The 23937-nt window shown below is 34.7% G+C and overlaps 1 long non-coding RNA gene and 1 pseudogene across 1 annotated transcript; one reads left to right on the forward strand and one right to left on the reverse strand.

Annotated features, from left to right (window-relative positions):
• Window positions 1–14687: 14687 nt before the first annotated feature.
• Window positions 14688–16385, reverse strand: LOC115994252. The gene is made up of 3 exons (XR_004093162.1): window positions 16327–16385; window positions 15803–15832; window positions 14688–14771 (listed from the first exon to the last, which is right to left on the reverse strand). It is a non-coding gene; the product is annotated as an uncharacterized LOC115994252 (long non-coding RNA).
• A 1895-nt stretch (window positions 16386–18280) lies between these two features.
• On the forward strand, window positions 18281–23373 carry LOC115950277 (annotated as a pseudogene).
• The last annotated feature ends 564 nt before the right edge of the window (window positions 23374–23937 follow it).

The following is a 23937-nucleotide window of genomic DNA, read 5'->3' on the forward strand; positions in this document are numbered from 1 at the left end:
AACTTACTATATAAAAATTTTAATGTACTAAACGAAATAATTAAATCTAAGCAAGGCCCATTATAGCAAAAGTATAAAACTGGTAAGGATCAAAATGATAATGTAGAAGTCACAAATAGCATTTACGGGTCATAAAAATTAAGAAACCCAAAAGGCAAAATAATGAACCACATGAATCCTATAAAAAATTGAAGACTAAAAAAGAGAGAGAATAATAGGTACCTTTTCTTTCTCACTTTTTGGCCAAGCAGTTCATGCTATCTCAGGCCTGATACTCACGAATGTCCAAAAGGCAAAATAATAAACCTTCCTTTGAACCAAAAAGGGGTCTAAAGGTACTCATAAATGTTAAAAGAATATCCTAGCAAACGTACCTGTATCAAACAAAAGCAGCAAAAAAACTACTGCATCAAACCAAAAAAAAAAAAAAGAAAGAGTAGAGCCATATATGAGAATGGCATGTCTCATCTAAACAATAATTGCTCAAATAGAAGGTTAATAAAAAATACAAAACCCAACATGGCAATAAACGCAATTTAACAAAACCTGTTTCCATTTGGTAGAGAAGTTTTGGCACACATAACAAAACCTGTAATATATGCATACATAAGAGCATCTCCAGCAGCCTCTCCAAATTTTTGCCTAATTTTTGCCTGTTTGGAGAATGAACAGTGACATTTAGCTTTTAGCTACCCACTTTTTCAAATACACTTTCCAACAGATTCTCTATCCCATTCTCTATTTCATTTAAATATTATTTCATCATTTATTGTTTATTCTTTTTTTAATCATCATTTATTCTTTTTTTAACAACTATATTTTTCAATAAGAATTGCTATGTTCACAACATTTTACGCAATACGTTCACAACAAAATTTATGTGGAAAGTTATTACTAGTTCTAATTTGAACCCATCACTAAAATTATTTTTTTACTCACCAATATTAACTAATAAAAATCTATTACTTAAAATTTATTGAAAAAATATTGTAAAAATATTGTGGTAGTATTTTTCAATTAGGATTTTTTATTTTTCCTTTATCTCATTTTTTCCTCCACACGTTTCTTTTCTTTTCTTTTCTTTTTTCCTCTTTTTTTCTCCTCCACACCTTTCCCTTATCCCTATCTTCACTTTTCTTTTTTCTTTTGTTCTCTGGCACTTCCTCTCAGCTCCTTCACTTTACCTTTTTTCTTTTCTTCTCTTCGTCTACTCCACTGGTATTCTCTTCACTTTTTTTTTTTTTTCTTTTCTTCTCTTCGTCTACTCTACAACATTCAAGAAGCTCTCTCTTTCTTTTCTTTTTCTTGTTTTTCTCCTCCACACAACTGTTCAGCCCATCTTCTTTTATTTTATTTTTCACCTCAAGAACATTCCAACAACCTCACATTTGCTTCACATCAGAGAAAAGAGAGAGAGAGAGAGAGGGGAGAAAGATTGGGTCAGATTGTCCGCCGCCCCGGCGGCGTTCACCATGCAGCACTACCACGTCCACCGCCCCACCGCCGCTCGTCCTCCTCCCCACCACCATGCTAGGTCAGATCGGCTTGTTCTTTTTTTTTTTTTTTTTTTTTTCATATTTGCTTGTTCTGATTCAACTTTATTTTAAGAATTGGATTTTACATTTATTATTATGGTTTGATTAATTTTGAGATTATGTTTTTGAGTTTGTATTTTGATTATGCTTGAGTTGAGAGATGTTTGAGAGAAAGATGGATGGGTTTGTAGCCGTTGTGTTTGTAGCCGTGAGAAGAGAGATAAAGGGAGGAAAGAGAAAAAATTATTTTTTTAATTCATCCGGTATTATTTTAATGAGAAATAATCTTTGCAAAAGCTACAGTGATTGCTACAGTACTCGCCAGACCTGGAGAGCTACTGTAGCAAATCTAAAAAAAAATTTAGAGATGGAGAGGCTGTTGGACTTCATTTTTAGTGTGAACAGTGGCTTTTCTCTCCAAAATTTGGAGATGGCCAGCCCTGTTGGAGATGCTCTAAATACGAGAAAGATTCCTCAAAAAAAAAAAATTTTAAAAAAAAAATTTGAGAGAGAAAATGAATTGGATCATCTGAGGAACAATAAGTAGCAGGTATAATCTTTGTGGAGTTTGGATGGAGGCACTTGTATCCCAAATTTTTTTGTCTCTCCTCGTGCATTCTTTGTGGTTACGATAAGGTTAATAAATGGTGTTCAGTGAGATCTAAAAAAGGCACCTATGAATTTGATTAGAAGAAATGTGGGAGTATGGCTGGCTTTTTTTTTTTCCCCTTGAATGAACAGATGTGTTTTTTTTTACAAAGAAGTTTGTTTTAATTTTATTTATTTTTTATAAATGGATAAAGTAATTTGAAAACCATAGGAGAGTGATCATATTTTGTAGGCAATGTTTTAATGGAAATTAAAGATGTATCTACTTATAAAAAAAAATAAAAATAAAAAACGTGTATATATCTATTTAGTTTAGTTTTTTTGTTAATAAATATTTATTTATTTTTTTGGGTATTTAGTTTAGTTTAGTTTAGTATTTTTTTTTATTATAAAAATTAATACTAATGTTTTTGGATAAACGTAGGGTGTTTTTTATTTTTATTTTTTTTAATAATAATAAAGTAGTATTAGAAACTAAGGTTTTTTTTTTTTTTTTTTTTTTTTTTTTTTTTAGGAAAAAAACAACAAAAACGTAGGTAGTTTAACTAATTTTTCTATTAAAAAAAAAAACAACAAACATATAGTTGCTTTGAAGAAGTGGGTTAGTGGAAGAGTGTTCTTATTTTGTAGGCAATATTTTAGTGCAAATTAAATATGTATTTTTACTGGACTATCCTTTAGTTTTGTTTCTAATTAAACCTAGGGGTATAAGGGTATTTTGAAAAAAAAAAAAAAATCCGGTCCAAACAAAAGAAACCCCTTAAATAGTAGTATAGATAATTATGGAAAAGAAACCCAAAAAATGCCATTAATTGTGTAACTTGTGTTAACGCCATCAATGAGACTGGTTGAAGCCTAAGATAGTAAGACTTCAGGAAGAGGATGGAGTGCGAGTTTGCTTCTCGTGAGCGGTCGGGGGAAGAGGATGCAGAGCTACAACATAGTACAAAGAAAGTCAAGGAGGACCAGCCTCTTCGCTCCTCGCAGGGGGGTGGAGATGACTGTGGAGCTTCTTCCTATAAGGCGCAGCTGGTTGGAGACATACCCGGTGCTTATGCCCAGGCTTTTAAGGTACATGGGGATGATGAAGAGGAGTCGTTCTCTGATGAAGAGATGGATGACCCCCCTGAGGGCTCAGTTGCCATTAAGCTATCTAAAAGAACCAAGATGAACATCCGAGCGAAATGGAATCACTCCCTCATTGTGAAAGTCTTCGGAAGAACAGTTGGCTACCATTTCCTGCACTCCAGGATCATGCAGCTCTGGAAACCAGCGGGGAGGCTTGACTGCATTGACTTGGAAAATGATTTCTATCTAATCAAATTCAGGTTAGTGGAGGATTTTGAAAAAGTTCTTAAGGGGGGACCGTGGTTCATAGGGGAGCATTATATCACCATATGTGCATTGGAGCCTTACTTTAAACCCACAGTGGAGGCGTGCTCAAAGGTTGCCGTCTGGGCTCGTCTTCCAGGACTTCCAATAGAGCTTTACGAGCTGGAGGTTTTGAAGGATATCGAACGGGCTATAGGACTGGTGCTGCGAATCGATGCCACCACTGCAGCGGGCACGCGAGGTCGCTACGCTCGATTATGTGTGCAAGTCGACCTTGATACACCACTCCCGCGAAGTGTACTCATTGGAAGATTTAAGCAAGATATTCTTTATAAGGGTATAGGCACACTCTGTTTTTCTTGCAGTAGAATAGGACACCGGAAAAGCCACTGTCCTTATATAGTCAAGGAGAAGGTGACGGTGGTGGATAACGCTACCGTGAGTGACCATGATGGAAATGAAGTTGAGGTTAGTCCTAGCTCTAGTTCCGAGAAGCCTGAAGCGGGAAAAGAGAAGGAAGATTATGGCCCTTGGATGTTAGTGGAGAGTAGGAAGCACACAGCAAGATCAAGGGCAGCATGTGCTTTCCCATCTAAACCAAATCAGGAGCAAATCCATGCATTCAATGCAAAAGATTTGGGCCGGCTAAGAAGGGGTATTCCTGAAGCAAATCCTCCATCTAGTCCTCCTAGTGCTTCTTCAGATGGGAAACGTAAGAGTAGAAGATTTGACCATACTGAACATATGGACCCCACCTGTCCACTCAGTCATGATCCAACGACCTCTAAGGCAGGCTTCAGTGTCCTGCCCAAGGCAAACCATACTTTCTCGGCTCAGACAAATAAGGACCATTTGCGTAACATCACTTCGCCTAGTTCAAATTTGTGTATGACTGAAGCTACCACATCTAGCCATAAACCAGTTAAAGACTCTAAGTTAAAGTCTGGTGTTGCCAAGGTAAGCCATGGGAGATAAAACGAAAAGGCAGTGGGCAATAAACCTCTAAGGAAAAATCATGCCCCTATCTCTGTCATTCATTCAACAAATCCGAGCATCCCCCACCATGATTTGGGGGTGGTTCAACCAGGAACAAATGCAAGCATGGAGCCACATTTTTCCTCTAACTTCAGAGAGCCAATCACTGGGCTTTCTTCCACTAACCGATCCGGCGTGGCTAGAATAGGACAACCTTTGGTTGAGATTTCCAACGGACGTTCCAACAACGGCAGAAGGGAAAATTTTGGGGTGGAGAGCACTATCGCCAACTTCACTGGATCTTCTCTTACCCGAATCAAACCCGCTGGAAGAGGTCCAAATAAGGAAAATAGTGGTGGATGGTCCATCAGCAGTAAGTTTTATGGGGTCTTTGGAAGCAATCAAGTTGATTCAGATTTGCGGGAGCTACCCACAGATAAATCTTCTGATCAACTCAAGGGAATAGCTAATGGGGATTCTGGAGCATGTGATATGCGTTACGAAGAACAAGGAGGTATCGAAGTCCAAGTTAAGGGAGCTGGGTTGGGAACTGCTGAACCAATCCAGGAATCGCTTTCAGATTAGTAGGGACCCACCCATTATCCAGCTAATGACCATGAATATTATTTGCTGGAATTGCAGAGGGGCCCTAAACCCTCGTTTTAGAAAAACCATGGATAGTCTGATGAGCAAGTTTAATCCTTCAATTGTAATTGTGACGGAGACCCGCATTGGCGGCCAGAGGGCAAAAAACATCACTGATAGACTCCCGTTTGACGGAGCCATACACACGGATACTATTGGGTATGCTGGAGGTCTCTGGCTACTCTGGAATTCTGAAGTTGTGGAAGTCACGCAGTTGGCGAAGATTGAACAGGAAATTCACGTCATCGTTAAGGTACTTTCCTCAAACTTTTCCTGGATTCTTTCCTATATTTATGCTAGCCCTAGATTTGCTGAACGAAAATTACTTTGGGAGAATTTAGAAAAAGTTGCTGGGATGCATAATTTAGCTTGGACTATGTTAGGTGATTTTAATGAGATGTTATCTAGTGCTGATAAGTGTGGTGGCAACTCAATAAACATGAGAAGAGCTCAGATTTTTAAAGACTGTCTAGATGCGTGCAATTTAATTGATCTGGGGTTCCAGGGGCCGAAATACACTTGGATAAATAAGCAAGATATTGGGTACTTCATCCAAGAACGTCTGGATAGAGCCTTTGCTAACCAGGAGTGGACTGAGCTTTACCCGGAAGCATCAGTTACGCATCTCACAAGGGTGCATTCAGATCATTTCCCCATTCTCCTCAGCCTTGATAAGCCCCCTTCACTTGGATTGACCAGACCTTTTAGGTTCCAGCCAGTCTGGATGTCTCACCCCCTTTTTGAAAATGTGCTTACTCAGAATTGGGCTAGTGAGCTCAGCCTCAACATAAACCTCTCTAAATTTACTGAGGAAATTATTTTGTGGAATAAGGAGACCTTTGGGAATATTTTCCATAGGAAAAGGAGGGTGGAGGCTCGGCTGACAGGCATACAAAAAGCCCTGGCCGATGGGTCTAATGCCCATCTGTTAGCTTTGGAGAGAGTTTTGAGGGAGAAGTATTGGGTTATAAATCAGCAGGAAGAGGATTTTTGGTCGGTGAAATCTAGGTACAACTGGCTTATTCAGGGTGATAGAAATACCAACTTCTTCCATACCTCAGCTCTGATCAGAAGGAAAAGAAATAGGATTTTTTGCTTCAAGGACAATTCGGGGAATGTGATATACAATGAGGAGGCCATTGCAGCAACTATTAGAGAGGGTTACATTTCCTTGTTCATTACAAGCAAGGATTGTGCTCCCATCTCTATTTGGAATGTCTTTAGTTGGTCCAATAGATTTTCAAGAGAGGAAGGCGAGCTGCTTAATTGCACTGTCACAGCTAAGGAAGTCAAAGATGGGCTGTGGAGCATGAAGTCGTTCAAGGCTCCTGGCCATGACGGTATACATGCGGGTTTCTACCAGAGAAATTGGAATGTTGTGCAGGAGGTAGTGGTGAAGGAGGTTTGCTCAATTTTTAGCTCAGGGATCATGCCTTGCAATCTCAATCAAACCTTGATCACTCTTATACCTAAGTGTACTGGTGCTGATTGCCTTAGCTTATTCCATCCAATTAGTCTTTGCAACACTATTTATAAGATTGTGACTAAAATCATAGTCCAGAGAATTAGACCCCTTCTGGATAAGATGGTCTCTCCCTTGCAGACAGCCTTTGTTCCGGGTAGAAAAGGGCTGGATAACATGATCATTGTGCAAGAGCTCATTCACACCATGAGCACTAAGAAGGGCAGCCAGGAGTATATGGCTATAAAAATAGATCTTGAGAAAGCCTATGATAGACTGGAGTGGCATTTTATCCGGGATGTGCTTAATCTCTACAACCTCCCACAGGACACGGTTAAACTCATAATGAGCTGCATCTCGGGCTCTTCTATTTCAGTTTTATTTAATGGTGGGCAACTTGATCCTTTCCTCTCGTCAAGAGGAATCAGACAAGGCGACCCGTTATCGCCTTATCTATTTATCCTATGCATGGAGGTGTTGGGATTTTTGATTGCCGATCAATGCTCTTCCCATCTTTGGGACCCGATCAAATCCTCTCAAAGTGGGCCATCATTCTCGCACCTCTTCTTTGCGGATGACCTGGTATTATTTGCCAAAGCAGATTTGAAGAATTGTTAGAGCATCCGCAACACTCTTGATACATTTTGTGAGTTATCGGGTCAAAAAGTCAACATGACAAAGTCGAAGGTATTCTTCTCGCCTAATGTTGGTCAGGAGAACCGTGACTCCTATTGTAATATCCTCAGTTTCAGATCAATGCCCAACTTGGGAAATTATCTTGGATTTCCCATCCAACATAAGGGATCCTCTTCTTGGGATTTTGATTTCGTTCTGGAAAGAGTGCATAACAAACTTCAGGGGTGGAAAGCAAATCTGCTATCCATGGCTGGTAGATTAACTCTTACAAAAGCTGTGTTATCTGCCATTCCTTCCTACACTATGCAAGGGTGTATCTTACCAAGTAGAATTCATACTAGCTTGGATAAGGTTTGCAGGAATTTCCTTTGGGGGTCAACTGTGGAGAAGAAAAAACTCAATATGGTAGGATGGAATAAAGTTACTAAGCCAAAAAATAGAGGGGGCTAGGTTTGCATGCTGCTAAGGAGAGAAATACCACCCTGGCAGCCAAACTTTGCTGGAGAATGAAGGAAGAAAGTGATGAGCTTTGGTCTAGAGTGCTGAAATTCAAATATAGAAGGAGGTCAATTGAGAGTAAGGCCCCTAAGTCTCGATCCTGGAAGGCAATTATGCAGGATGCATCTATCTGTGAACAGGGTTCAAAATGTTCCATTGGCAATAACAGCCAATTGTCTTTTTGGGAGGATAAATGGTTGAACATGGGCATAGTAAGGGAATGCATTGAGGGCCCACTTCAGAAGGGAGAGGCTGACTTCCAGGTTTGTAATATTCATACAAATGGCATATGGGAGCTGCACAAGTTGTCCTTTGTTTTTCCTCCCAACCTTAGCCAATCCATTAAGGCTACACCTATTAGGACAGCTTCAACCAGCTAAGATCATCTAACCTGGATTGCTAGCCCGAGGGGGGAGTTTGATTCCAAGAGTGCCTACCTTATTGCTTGTGGTGCTAATATTAGTGATAATGAATTTCTGGGTTCCTGGATTTGGAGGTCACAAACCTTGCCAAAAATCCAGATGTTTCTTTGGAAGTGCTATCACAATAGCATACCAGTCAAGAATGTACTAGCCCAGAGAGGCATTCAGATACCACCCTTTTGTGATTTGTGCCATGACAAGCTAGAAACCATTGGCCACGTTCTAAGGGACTGCACAGCAGCTCAAGTGTTTTGGACAGAGTCTAAACGGCCGGATGAAATAAGCCACACTGCAGGAATGGAAGTTATGGACTGGATTAGAGTGAATGTCCAATGTAATGTCCTCGCAAAAGGAAAAAGCTACCCCTGGGCTCAGTTCTTTCTGTTTGGCATTTGGCAACTATGGCTTACCAGGAATAAAAGGTTATTTCAAACCTCTCACACCTCTTGGGACTTATGCAAAATTGTGGAAGCACAGGTTTATGAGTTTTGGTTTTGTGTCCTGGATCATGGAAGCTCTTGATCAACGTCAACCATTGCTGTTAGGTGGGTGAAACCGCCTGTGAGTTGGGCAAAATTGAATACGGATGGAGCGGTTCAGGGGACGTTGGGACTAGCTGGTTGTGGTGGGTTGATACGTGACTGGCAGGGTAACTGGATTTCGGGTTTTGCCAGAGCCGTCGGACTTACTTCAAGTCTTGCTACAGAACTCTGGGCAGTTCGTGATGGGTTATACCAGTGCTGTGCATTATCGCTTGAGGCGGTTCAAGTGGAGATTGACGCATCAGTTGTGATTTCTCTGTTATCTCAAACCTCCCATACTAACGGGGAGTTTTCTTCTCTTGTTGATGACTGCAGGAGCCTAATGAAGAACATCCCCCAGGTCTGGCTGCTTCACTGCTATAGAGAGGCGAACCGGTGTGCGGATGCTCTTGCGAAGTTTGGAACAAACATGGAGGAAGACTTTACTGTGTTTGAGTCTCCCCCTCCTTTTATTGTTAATATTTTGCATTCGGACAAGTTGGGCTTGACCCAGGACCACACTTGTAATATTGTGGTGAATACCACCTAGCTCGTTTTCTTTAATATATTATCCAGTTTACCAAAAAAAAAAAAGACTTCAGGTATGAGGTCTTGTTGGCTTTTTATTGTGTCAGTGGCTGTCTATTGAAAATAATAATAACTAGTCGCTAACCCGTGCGATGCACGGGAAAACTATTTTGTATAAAGATGAAACATTAAATTACTTAATGAAAAATAGAAATCAAACTTAAATTTAAAATAAAATGAAGAATTAAATCTTAAGAATTAATGCGATGCATGGGAAAACTATTTTGTATAAAGATGAAACATTAAATTACTTAATGAAAAATAGAAATCAAACTTAAGTTTAAAATAAAATGAAGAATTAAATCTTAAGAATTAATCAATATTTCCAATAAATTGAAAAAAAAAAAAAACTTTAAAAAGTGTTTTTTGGTAAGCCTGGCAATAGAACAGGTTGATAACGAAAACAACAATAAATGAAATTTTCCGATAGTTAGAAGCACCAACAACAAACAGGCAAAAAAATTTCAAAATTTCAATTTCATACTCTAATTGAAAAGAATTATAAGAATTGTCGTAGCAGCATAATTATTTTATTATGTATGAACTCCATATCCTGTTCCAAACCCAAAGACTCATCTAAACTACAATTCAATCAAATATAGAATACAAAACAGACACAAGTACCCTCTAATATAATTATTTACATAAAAAGAATTGGGTCGAAAAAAAAAATCAGCACAATCTATTAAACAATAAAATTTCAATATAATCTTTGGAAAATATCTCTCCCATTGTCATCTTCATTGTTGTACATGATATGACATGGCTTCAAACTGTTGGCAGGAGGAGTCAGATGTTCCAAAAGAAACTCATTTGTTGACTATGGTAAAACTCATTCGATTGTGAACTATAGTAATTCTCATTGCATGCAGCAAGTACTGTCAACAAACCACAAATTTACTCTATCTTAGCAAATAGAAAAAGAGGCTAAAGCAAGGAAAAAAGAAGAATGATTCATGTAAAGCTTTATGTAGGCATTTGAATTGATGTAAGTGCTATATAATGTCTCAGTTGTAACCTTAATAGAGGACAACTCATTCAGCCCAGGAAAAATTTTTTCAAAATAAAAAGAGAGCAAAGAACGAAGCATTGAAAATATCAGTTTGAATACCAAGCTACTGCATTATTTGGAAAAAGAAAATAAGAAAAAAGACTATTCAATGCATTGAATTAAATACCTTAGAAACAAAGTTCTACCAAGCACCTATCTAAATTTGAATGCTTGAAAGTTGAAAGTAACGTTGACAAATTGCGCTTTGACCATAAGGCTTTCGTTATAAAAAAAAATTGAAAAGAACAACAATCCATCCTTCCATTATTTCTATATCAATTGAAAATCTGGCAATTGAAATCAAATCTACTGATTAAGTACATTGGCTATTTAGTAGAACCATAAAGTGGCTACAAACTAATGCAAGAGTAAGCAAGGCATTTTCTCAAACACATGGTGTGCACAAAATATTTCAATGCCTTAGTTATAAATGTTTGTTATTATAAAAATTAAAAATTAAAAACAGAAAACAATAGCATGATTGTGAAGAAAAGGATTACCAATAGCAAATCACCAAAAAGATACAATTGTTTAGTATTTTAATAACTCATGTCTATGTCCATTACTCATAGCTTTCTTTTCCCTGCAACCCATACCAACAATTTGCATTAAATAATCACAACAGAAAATCTTCTATCATTAGTAAAATTTTCTCATAATTTCTATCTTAAATAGCTCTACCTTTTCACTTTGCTATTGTTGGGATTTACAGACAGCTTCTAAACTATATAGATTTGGTCTTTCGCTGTGCATAACAGAAAGCAGAAAATAATCCATGGGTTACTGAAGGAGGAAATTGGAAAAGAAGCTGGGGTCTACAACCAAACAAAGAATCAAATAAAACCCCTCAAAAATCAAGATGCTACTATTAAAGAAGATTCGGTCAAACTAAAATACAAAATAAATAGAGACTAAACATGAAACCAAAGCTTGAGATAACCTAGAAACTTTAATTAAATCCCCAAAATAATAATAATAATAATAATAATAATAATAATAATAAAGGTCTCATGTTAATACAAATAGAGCATAAAATGAGAATTCTTATGGTGGAGGACATCAAATACCGAAACTACACAATTAAAAATTTGCTAAAAACCCCTTTTTAAGGGCGTTGAACCAAAGGCCAACCATTCAACCATAACAACCCAAAAAACCAAAAGTAGATCAAACCGGCAGAATTCCTCAATTTCACTCCCCCTTACGAATAACAGAACAGATAAGAGGGAAAACAAAACTTGAAAATTAAAGTGCCATGATTAAGTTTAAAAGAACTAAAATTCACCTACGATGAAAAAGGGATAAGTATAACAATGTAGAGTATGACAGAATTTTTAAAAGAAAAAATTCTTTAAATTTTAGTTCATACCCCTTTTAAATTTCAAAAGTGGTGTTTCCCTAACTGCCCAACACTATCATTACATCCCACGGGGAATTCCATTAAGTTAAAGACAAATTTTTGCAATCCTTCCAAGAAAATCAAAGTGCTACCTATCAGCAGAACAATTAACAACAATAAGAATCCAAGTTTCAACCAACATAAATTTTAGGAAACTTGCATCAAATACCAAAAAGTGTATTATTCTAACAAAAAGTCACATATCCAAGTCCAAGAATTTATTATAGCCGTTAGTAGCAACCCAAAGATAAGAAAAGAGACACCTATTAAATTGGGCTATAAAAAAAACATTTGATGATTGCTACAAAAATCATGAGCTAAAGCCGAAAGTTCAATCCAAAAGTCCTAAACTTTAGGAAACTTGCATCAAATACCAATAAGTGTATTATTCTAACAAAAAGTCACATATCCAAGTCCAAAAATTTATTATAGCCGTCAGTAGCAACCCAAAGATAAGAAAAGAGACACCTATTAAATTGGGCTATAAAAAAGACATTTGATGATTGCTACAAAAATCATGAGCTAAAGCTGAAAGTTCAATCCAAAAATCCTCCATAAAACAGGAATAGAGTATGGAAAAAACAAATAGATGAAGTTTGACTTATCTCTAATTCCAACAATACGGTAACAATGCCATACAAACATATTTTGCAGCAACTTTAAATGAGAATGAATTTCATTGTTACAACATGGTAAGAAAAAAAAAGATTTCAATTTGAGACATTCTGTCAAACACTTAGGGTGATGGGGAGGATTTTAACAAAACAGACATAAAATTTTTACCAAACCTTTAATTTTCATTGATTCTAATTTCTCTGGGTCATTTTGTCAAACATTTAGGGTTGGCTTATTTTCACAAAGGATACCGATTCTTACATCATTCTCTCAACCATTATACCAGCAAAAACATGAGAAAGAGAGAATTACAGAGAGAAAAAGCAAGAAAGCTGGTGAATTTGTCAAACAAAATTGGATTTTGAATAACATATGGAAGACTTTGTATGTTTTGAATAAAAGGAAGATCGATTTGTTCCAGAAGACGATTTGCGATGTCGTTGGGTTCTTTGGATTATGCCCGTTTAGAGAGGAAAAGGGGTATGAACTAAAATTCCTAAATTGACAACAAACCATAATTGAAGAGAATATTAGAAAAAGAAATTAATACCTTTGCTGTGATGAAATTAGAGTATTCCACTTCATCTCTACAAAGAAATTGAATGATTTAAATCCAAAGAGATGAATTAAAAAAAAAAAAAATATATATATATATATTTATATAAAAGAAAACATTTAAGCAGTCACATCAGAATCCTATTTTCTAAGCCCTAATTTCTGAATTTAAATCTAGAACCAAAGCCAACTGAAATTGTAAAATTTGAAAACATATAACAAATCTAATTTACCTTTTAGATATATATATATATATATATATTTTTTTTTTTTAAATCAGAGAAAGAATGGGAACCCATCGGTGGAGGAATTTTTTTTATCAGAGAAAGAGTAGGAACCCATCAGCAGCGGTGTTTATGGGCGGAGGAGAATTACTTTTTGAGAGGAACTAGGCCACAACCCGAAAATCAAAGAGAATGGTGAAGGACCCTCAAAATCAAATTGCTATCTCTGTCTCGGTGTTTCGCGGTTCTGTGTTTTTCTTTCTGGATGCGGCGGTTCTGTTTTTTTTGTAGAATAGAATCTGTCTGGGGTAGCAGAGCCACAGGTAGAAGAGGAGTGGAGGGAACGACAAAGAGAGATACGTTTGCGTTTGAGGGAGAGACAGAGACTGAGAAATAGGTTTTATCGGGTTTGTTTTGGGAGAAATAGTTATTGGGTCAGAAAAGGGTTTTAACAAACAAAAATATGTTTTAAGAAAAGGGTCAGGAAAACAGATTTTTTTTTTAATAATTTTATTTTTTTAAATAATGCTGATGTGGAAAAATGTAGAAGCTCCAAAAACTTCGGTTATATATATATACTAGTATTATGCTCGTGCGATGCACGGCTTAATAAAAAAATTATATATAAATTAAAAAATATATTTTTTATACTATAATATAATTTAATAACAAAAAAAATAGTAATTTTTAAAAATTATGGCAAGTTTTAAATTTTTAGAAGCTCTTTCTAGTAAAATTTTAATTTGTTTATATATATATATGGCACTTAAAAATCTTTCTATTATACTTGCTAACACGTGGAGTAGTAGAAGTGCTAACCATAAATAAATTTCTAGCATATATAACCAAAAAAAAATTCCATAAATTACAAAAATAAAGTATCTAGATTGCAATATAAATGTAAATTTTTGTCATAATTGAGGAAATAATTAGCATAATCAATTAAGAACACCAAATCAAAAAATAATATCAATAATTAAGATGAATTGCTATCTAAATTTTTTTAATAAAAAATCATAGAATTTAAGTAATAATTGAACTATGTTAATAGAAAAAATAGAAACACAATAAAATTAAATTAAAAAGATAGCTCTTCTCACATAAATCTCCTAATTTCATATTGTAGATGAGTTCCATCCCAAATAGATTTGGTGATAAAATTTCTTGTATATAATATTCCATAAATTACAAAAAAATAAAATAAAAATAAGTATCTAGACCTTCTAGGGTACTACACTCAAAATAATTTCAAAAATAGATAAATAAAGGTACATAAAGAGGAAAAATATATATATATATATATATATCATATTGCAATATAAATGTAAAAGTTTACATATGAATTACCCGCGTCTATTCTTAAAATCTAAAAATTTATTAAAATTTCTACAATTTAGTGAAGCCACATGGCGCAATTACGGCGTCTAAACCCAACTTTTATTATATATAATACTAGTCGCTAACCCGTGCGATGCACGGAAAAGTTTTTAGTAACTATAAGATTTTAGCAAATCAAATGCTTTAAAATTTGAAAATCTTATAGAACTTACATTAGCACTCATCAATTTGTTTACAAAGTCAATGCTAAATAGATCTACAAATTGCATTCTCATATCCTTTGTCATTTGCAAAGTGACAGGACTCCTTTCATTATGGTTTGCATCCTTCTATCCTTCAAAGGCTTTAAAAAGTGCCATGTGGTCACTGCATAAGAATGTGTATAAGGTTATACAAAATTCTGTCATTATAATCAACATCCTAAAACTAACATCCAATCCAAAAATGTGTAACCAATGTTACACATCACTTAGTGTAAGTAAAGCCAATAAAAATTACCAAAAAAGGAAAACCATTTTGCTGGAAACATCACAATGACCAATAAATTAGATAGAAATATAAAATTAAACAAACTCATTTCCAACATGTATCTATGAAAACTCAAAAATATATAACAAATTTTCTTCTATCTTCATTTAATAAAGAAAAATGATAAGAAACTGTTATTCTAACTTTTATAAATTGCACTTATATCTATCACTTTCATCGAACTATTTGATTAACAGGAATACAAACAACACTTAGTGTAAGTAAAGCTAATGAAAGTCACCAAAAAGGGAAAACCATCTTGCTCACAGAGACCAATAAATTAGACAGAAATATAAAATTAAACAAACTCATATACAAACACGTATCTATGAAAAACTAAAATATATATATAACAAATTTTCTTCTATCTTCATTTAATAAAGACAAATGATAACAAAATGTTATTCTAACTTTCATAAATTGCACTTATATCCTTTTCTATAAGCAAGCAAAAAATACATAGCTCAAGTTGTAATAACAAAATTGGAAAATTCTTAATGGAAGAAGGTAAGCTATCTATGAATTCAGCTATAGATATAATAGGCATATGAAAGCAACAATAACACCAATCAATCAATTATCCAACCTAGCACACACTATTTAGGTAGCTTCCCTAGTGAATTAGGCTACAATGAATTGCACAAATTGGCCTTGATACCAACTGTGCTTTCAGTGTTAGATGCTCAGGCCTTTTTTGAGAAATTACACTGCCTCTTTTAGGTTTTTAATTTTGATGTAAATCTTTTTTTATATATAAATAATTACGATAGGATTTTATATATATATTATTTATGTACATAGACAAATAGTTAACCCTATACTAAAAAAAAAAATCAGAAATTTAGTACAGAGGCAAACGAATACCATACCTTTAACCTTGATTCGAATGGAGGAAAAGACTGAAGAGAAAGGCAATAAAAAAGTAGAAATTAATCAAGAATATTAAATCTAAATAAAAGTGAATGGAAGAACAAAAATTAAGAATGAAATCTGCTTTAAAACAGCAAACGAATGTACAAAGAATTAAATCTGTTGCTGTTTGGTATTCATTGAAAGCTGCTATTTTAAATTTGTTGCAGGGAAGGAACAACACAAATGTACAAAGAATTATAAATTGAACAGCCATGAATTGGTTTGGTACACAGAAAATATATATATATATATATTAAAAAAATAGAATAAACATCATCACAAAAACTATTTATAAAATAATGGTTATAGAGTCCTAATTAAATTTGTTTACAGTTACAGATTTCTAAACAAATTTGATCACCAAAGCTTATCTCCAAAAATAAATGAAAAAAAAAACACTAATTTCTAATCAAAACATTAACATTCAAACTCTCTCATGTTTCTAACCATATATTTGCTGTGTGTTTAGAAGAGAGCATACCCAAACAACCTTCAAGGATCCTTTGTTGTTTCTTGAAATAATTAGATATCCAGTTTCTTGTTCCTACAATTAAATGCATAAGATGAATGAATGCATCAGAAATCATCAAATTTTGATTTTTTGCTTTCCAAAAGACTTAACATCATGTATGTCAAAGAATAAGCTTAACATCTGCTAGAATAGCTTAAAAAGAATAATTGCTGGAGTTTCACTACAATTCTACTATAAAACAAAACAACAGCTACAACCCAACTGAGAACATAAAATTTCTTCCTACATTTTACAATCAGAGACAGACCAAAACAAAAAAGACATGAACCTGTAAAATTTCTTCCTTTGTGTCAGATTTTGAAGGTTGGGAGGCTCTTCAATACTATCTGCACTTTCTTACAAAACCTGTAGAATTTGCGTTACTAAAGAAGTCATTTTTTAAATGTAAAAGCAAAATTCATGATTATTTAATAGATGTTCGAATGTAAATTATAACCATAGCTAGATCAGAATGACCAAATATAACATTATTATGAATATTGATCATAATTCAGGTGTGTGTATATATATACATATATATATTTTTTTGAAAACTCATAAATTCAGGTATATAATTACAAGTTTCGAAACATATACAGGCTACAGCAAACCTCTATCAAGTAAAAAAAAGTTTTACCTGTGAATGAGATAGAAAAGAAAAAAAACTGATGAAAGTTGTGAGCATTAGAGCACCATGACCAAATCCATGATAATAAAAGGAAATTAATTATGAGATACAAACCTCCATTGACAACGAAATTGAGAAAGTGGAAAACCTTCTGCGTGGTCCATCCATATTCTGGTACTCTCAATTGTATCCGAATTAATTGAACCTTAAACCACATAATAATAATAATAATAATAATAATAATAATAATTAATTTTACGTAATTACCAAATTCCAATTGAAAATTAAATATTCTTCTTAAATAAATAATAAAAACCTAAGCGGCGAAATTTAAAATTAAAAAAAAAAGGTACCAGAGCTACGAAGTAGACGATGCCGAAGAGAGCAGCGTGGATGTGATAAAAACGAATTTCAATTCTATGAGTGTTTCCCTGACTTCAACAAAAAAGAATAGAGAGAAAAAGGGGATAGGAATTGAAATCCCTAAATTGACAAAAAAAAAAAAAACTAATTAAAGAAGAAATCCTTAAATTGACAGAAAAACCTAATCAAAGAGAATAGGAAAAGAGATTATTCATAGATTAATTGAGAGATACCGAGATAGAATGCGTTGATATGGAGGTTGGGTCAAAGATTGAAAACGTTGGCTCCCATGGTCATGCCCTTGCAAGCTTTCTGCAAAATAGCTTGGGTCTGTGTGTGTTTGAGAGAGTGAAGATGTTCTGCGTTTGGTGAGTAATGTTTAAAGGAGAGGTTCTGCCATTCTTCCCTTGCACTATTGCTCTAGGTTTTGCCGTTTTGTGTTTGGTTTTAGAATTATATCGGGAAGACTATTTGGATCGAGAAAGGAGGGTATATATATTATATATTTAATTAAAAGAAATAAATCAGATTTAAAAATTAGAAAAAAAATGCTGACGTGGAAAATTGTGGGAGCGACAGAGGCCCAAATTCCAATTGAAAATTAAATATTCTTCTTAAATAAATAATAAAAACCTAAGCGGCGAAATTTAAAATTAAAAAAAAAAAGGTACCAGAGCTACGAAGTAGACGATGCCGAAGAGAGCAGCGTGGATGTGATAAAAACGAATTTCAATTCTATGAGTGTTTCCCTGACTTCAACAAAAAAGAATAGAGAGAAAAAGGGGATAGGAATTGAAATCCCTAAATTGACAAAAAAAAAAAAAACTAATTAAAGAAGAAATCCTTAAATTGACAGAAAAACCTAATCAAAGAGAATAGGAAAAGAGATTATTCATAGATTAATTGAGAGATACCGAGATAGAATGCGTTGATATGGAGGTTGGGTCAAAGATTGAAAACGTTGGCTCCCATGGTCATGCCCTTGCAAGCTTTCTGCAAAATAGCTTGGATCTGTGTGTGTTTGAGAGAGTGAAGATGTTCTGCGTTTGGTGAGTAATGTTTAAAGGAGAGGTTCTGCCGTTCTTCCCTTGCACTATTGCTCTAGGTTTTGCCGTTTTGTGTTGTTGCTCTAGGTTTTGCCGTTTTGTGTTTGGTTTCAGAATTATATTGGGAAGACTATTTGGATCGAGAAAGGAGGGTATATATATTATATATTTAATTAAAAGAAATAAATCAGATTTAAAAATTAGAAAAAAAATGCTGACGTGGAAAATTGTGGGAGCGGCAGAGGCTTCAGTTTTATATATATATATAGATTATATCGGGAAGACTATTTGGATCGAGAAAGGAGGGTATATATATTATATATTTAATTAAAAGAAATAAATCAGATTTAAAAATTAGAAAAAAAATGCTGACGTGGAAAATTGTGGGAGCGGCAGAGGCTTCGGTTTTATATATATATATAGATGATATATATATATATATATATATATATATATATATAACGAAGCAAAAAAGGCTGTTGAAGGGGAAAGCTAGCTTTGTTCGTTATGAATATGGCATAATATCAGTTGAAGCCTTGAAGGCTTGTAACTGAAGCTTTGCTTGAACAGATATTAACTTATTTATGAAGAGATGTTTATTTGCTTATTTTCTTTACAAGCTTCAGCCAACTAGGGTGGCCTCACTTTGGCTATGTAAAATAGTTATTCTTGAGAACTTCCATTTTTCAATTTATGGGGTTGGTTCTGTTACGGCATAAGCCTTTATGACTTTTCTAACACTTTTAAAAAAGCTATAATATGCTAGATGTAACACATACTGAAATACTCGGAAGAGAATACGAGTATGTAGTTAATCAAATTATTAAATTTCATGCTGCTCATTTGATAGAGGTATTGATTTTAAGTGAAAATATGCAGGCCGTAACGTTATTCTTTCTGAGTCTGGATCGCTTAAAGTAATTAACAATGGCGTTACGATTGCTTGATCCATAGAGCTTTCAGATTCAATTGAGAATGCAGGAGCAATGCTAATCCAAGAGGTCATTCATGGTTGCTAGATAATTCTCTCTCCTGTTTTTGTATTGATGTTTTTTGAGACAAAAGCAATCATAGATATGTAAATCTTCATATCCTCCTTGCAGGTTGCAACTAAAATGAATGATTTGGCTGGTGATGGTACAACTACTGCAATTGTTTTGGCTTGAGCAATGATCAAATCTCGGATGCTGGCAGTTGATTTCGGGGCTAACCCGGTTTCTTTGAAGAAAGGAATGGATAAGACTGAAAGAATTGGTCAAGGTCTTGAAGAAGAAAAGTATGCCAGTAAGAGGAAGAGATGATATAAAAGGTATTGCATTTAGTCAATAAAAAGCAGAGTCAGAAATATGTAGAGCATGTCTTGTGAATTAGGTTTGTGCCCCTCTTTGCACTTTTTTTAATAAAAAAATATAATTACTTATAAAAACAAAATCTTGAAAGTCTCTTTCGCAGCATTGCAGCTGTGGCCAAGATTTCATCTGGAAATAATGAATTTGTTGGGAACTTAATTGCTGAAGCTTTAGAAAAGATTGTCCCCGATGGAGTTATCTCTATTGAGTCATCTTCATCATTTGAGACCTCTGTAATAATAGAATTAGGAATGAAGGTAGGTCATTAAGATGATTTTTAATTGAAAAGATTCACGACCATCTCAAAGAAAGAAAAAGTTAATTTGAAAGGAAAGAAAATGGGTCAGAATATAATTTGAATTGAACCATAATTTTTGGTTCGAATTTTTACTTTTATTTTTTGGTTAGGTGGAGAGGCTGCTTAATGGACAAAAATATTTTTGTGCACGTGCACATGGCTTTGTTTGTATCATTGCTCTTCTTCAACCTCTTTTTTTTTTTCTTCCCTGGACGTTGCCTATTCGGCCCTTTATTTATTTATTTATTTTTTTGCTTTCTTTTGTGTTTTGTTTTGGTTGTTTGTCATTTTTTTTTTTTAATTGGGCATCATTTTAACAAGAGTACATGAGTAAATTTATACAAACTCATTTTTTCCATCTTTCTATCTTTTCACTCCCAATCAAACAAAAATAAGGGAAATTAAAATTATTTTCATCCTTCTACCATTTTCTATCATTCTATTTTTTCACCTCTCTAACCAAGCACACCTTAAAGCTACAATGCTCAAAGTAGGTATAGCTTTTCCTAAAAGGATATAAGGGTGTGTATATATATAATTTGACTCAAGTCTTCAGGCCATTTCATCCTTCTACTCATTCATTTATAGATGTGGGGCCCAAGAATTTGTGACCCTGGCCCATTTTTACATTGGGGCCCAAGGTCCGAGCCGAGGAGGGATATAGCCGAGGACGTGTAATAAAAGTTCAAGTAGTCTTGAGACATAGCCGATGATAATTCTGTCCTCGGCATATCCGAGGTCCCTCTGAAAGAAAGGGCAAGAGCGGTATAGGAAAAATTTTGGGAAAAACCTAAAATATCTATGTTGATAGAGAAGGGGACGCTGGATAGTATAACGACCAAGGACAAAGGGAAGGCTGCCATTACTGCCATTGAATACTCTGCACCTGACAGAGCCATACTCTTTAGCTTTTACAATCACCCCCAACCACTTTGGGTATGGGCTGATAGGACAAGTATCAGTCCTGGAAAGTCGAACCTACACGTGGACGTAGGATAAGGGATACAGGCTAATATAAAAGGGGAAGCAAGCAATCCGAAAAAGGGGCTGGGAAAAAAAAGGTCAAGAACCAGAGCCTCCCAGACCGTTTCGAGGAGAAAGACTCCATGAAGCGAACATGGCTTACTTTTGTATGAACACCATGGTTATCCACCAACCAATGACCAAGGCCTAACCTTTCAAACCCACGCTCTACAAATGATATTGTTTGGGCCCTCTCTACGTATGAGCCCAGTATCATCTTGAGGTCGTCACGAATTGAGTCCTTACAATAGATAAACTCTGCATCACTGCATGACAATAAAGTCAAATTAAAAATAAAATGGTTATATATATATATATATATATAGTAAATTTTACTTTAAGAAGAATAATGTGTGAAGCACTTGACACCATTTTCCTTCCATTGAGTCATCGGAAGTAAGATGGAAGGACCAATTTGGCAGTTTTCCAAACTTCTGTGGTTCAAACTTGATATTAGAACATCAGAGGTCTGTTTAATTATGACCTAAAGTTGGAGGGGTCTTTTTGCATTTTTCCCCTTTATCTCTGATTCCTAGATTTTTTTTTTTTTTTTTTTTTTTTTTTTTTTTTTTTTTTTTTTTTTTTTTTTTTTCTATTAGATCTTTCCGGACAGATTGACAAGGATTACATGTCACCCCATTTCACTACAAACCATGACAAATCTATAGTGGAGTTTGACAATGCCAAAGTCCTAGTAACTGATCAGAAGATTTCAACTGTCAAAGAAATTGTTCCTTTACTAGAAAAGACTACTCAACTGAGTGTCCCAATGCTAATCATTGCAGAGGATATGTCCAGGCAAGTACTGGAAACACTAGCGGTGAACAAAATGCAAAGTTTACTAAATGTTGCTGTTGTCAAATGTCCAGGATTTTTAGAAGGAAAGAAGGCTCTTTTGCAAGATATTGCACTTATGACAGGTCAAATTATGTACTGCATGCCAAACTTTATTTTCTTGATTATTTAATTTTTCCATGACATATTTCAATAATAAGATAATGTTTATTCTGAATCAGAGGCTGTTTTGATGTTAAGAAACTATCATGACTATGACATGCTTTTCATTCACTAAATTTCTTAATTTGTTACTTTGCGACACAGTTCAACTCATTCCCGCTTAGCATTATATTAATATCTTTACATCTCAAAATGGTGAGATAGCTCACTTTGCAGCCAGATGTTCACTCACATTTTTTATTTCCTAGTTTGCTGGCCCTCATAGTCATCTTAAAAAAAAAAAAAATACTATAGGACTTTTTTTTTTTTTTTTTTTTTGGTTTTTTAAACTCCTTTCATTATTGTAATTGCATCAAATCATCAACAATAATATAAGAGATGCCTTAAGAATGAATTGCTGCAAAAGCAGCTTCTGAACAATTCTGTTAGTGGGCCTATTTAATTGAGTTTTATAGACCTTTTTACAAATCTGTCAGGCTTATTGATTATTTAATTTAGATACTGAACCAGTAAACCCTTAAATCTATGATGTACATACAATCAGATTTTCCTCATTTGTTATAACAGATAAGATCCCTTATCACCATACTGATATTTTGTTTTGGGAGGAGTAATCAATTAAAATGTTTTTAAAGACGGCTGGTGCCATGATACATAAATTGGAGATGGCCCAGAACAGAGATTGCCTGATAAAATTGTCAGAACAAGTGTTTAGTCCTAAGGATTGGGTCTGCATGTGTAAACAACAAACTGGCAGTAGTTTTACTACCAGCAATTGGTAAGAAATAGTAAGCATATTTGCTACTGTGAATGACAGTGAGTGAAAGATCCTGTCCCTCATCTGAGGCCTCCCCTTTTCTTAAATTGTTTCATGGGAACTTTTACTTTTTATTTGTTTGTTAGTTCATAATCCAGTCAGATAATGTAAAATATAGATTATTATGCTTTAAATTTGAAACTGTCAACTTTCATTTTTCATCTTTTGGTTTTTTAACATCTTTTAGGACCTTATTTGTGGACATTTACTGCCCTGATCATAGAAACTATTGCTAATGTTGAATTGCAGGTTCTCCTTGCACCGCAAAATCAATTGCTTCTAATGCAGGTGTCGATGGAGAAATTGTTGTAGAAAAGACTAGAACTTGTAATTGGCAAACTGGATACAATGAAATGACAGGCAGATATGAAGATCTTCTCAGTGCTGGAGTTGCAGATCCTTGTCAGGTTTCAAGGTGTGCACTTCAAAATGCGGTGTCAATTGCTGGTGTAGTTCTTATCACTCAAGCTGTGCTGGTGGAAAAGATAAAGAAACCTAAGCCAGCTATGCCTCATGTTCCAGGCAAAACTCCTTAAAGAAAAGATTAGATGGAAAGCTAGTTGAAAGCTGAGAAAGGCCTGTATGTGTGACATTGGTTTGAAACAAACAATTTGAATTTTCTTGGTTACTTGAGATGATGCTTAAAAAAGCTTTAGAGTTTAGAAACTGAGAGGCCGGACAAGTCAGCTTTCAATCTGACTTTTGGATTGTGAGAGTATTAAAAGCCATACATAAAGAAAGGGATTTCACAACCAGTAGCTGTCAGCCTATTAGCCTTTGTAATCTCACTCAACACATGTAAGATTCCCTTTTTTTTTTTTTTTTTTTTTTTTTTTCAGTTTTGTTTTTGGGTACTCTCTTTTTGGACTAAGTATAATACTGCAATAATAATGATGAGGGTATCTAAATTTCTTTATTCTTTTTCCTTGATCTTTTGTTCAGAAATCTCCAAAACCTATTTCTGATTTTCTCCATATATATGTTCCAACTTTGCTGTAGAAGTTATCACTAAGAACAATGCACAACTGGGCTACTAGGTATTGTTACAGATGTGGCAGTATAATTAATTTTGGAATTAGAGCAATATACTTCCTCCTTGA

This window comes from Quercus lobata, chromosome 6 (assembly GCF_001633185.2).
Source record: "Quercus lobata isolate SW786 chromosome 6, ValleyOak3.0 Primary Assembly, whole genome shotgun sequence".
Lineage (NCBI taxonomy): Eukaryota > Viridiplantae > Streptophyta > Magnoliopsida > Fagales > Fagaceae > Quercus > Quercus lobata.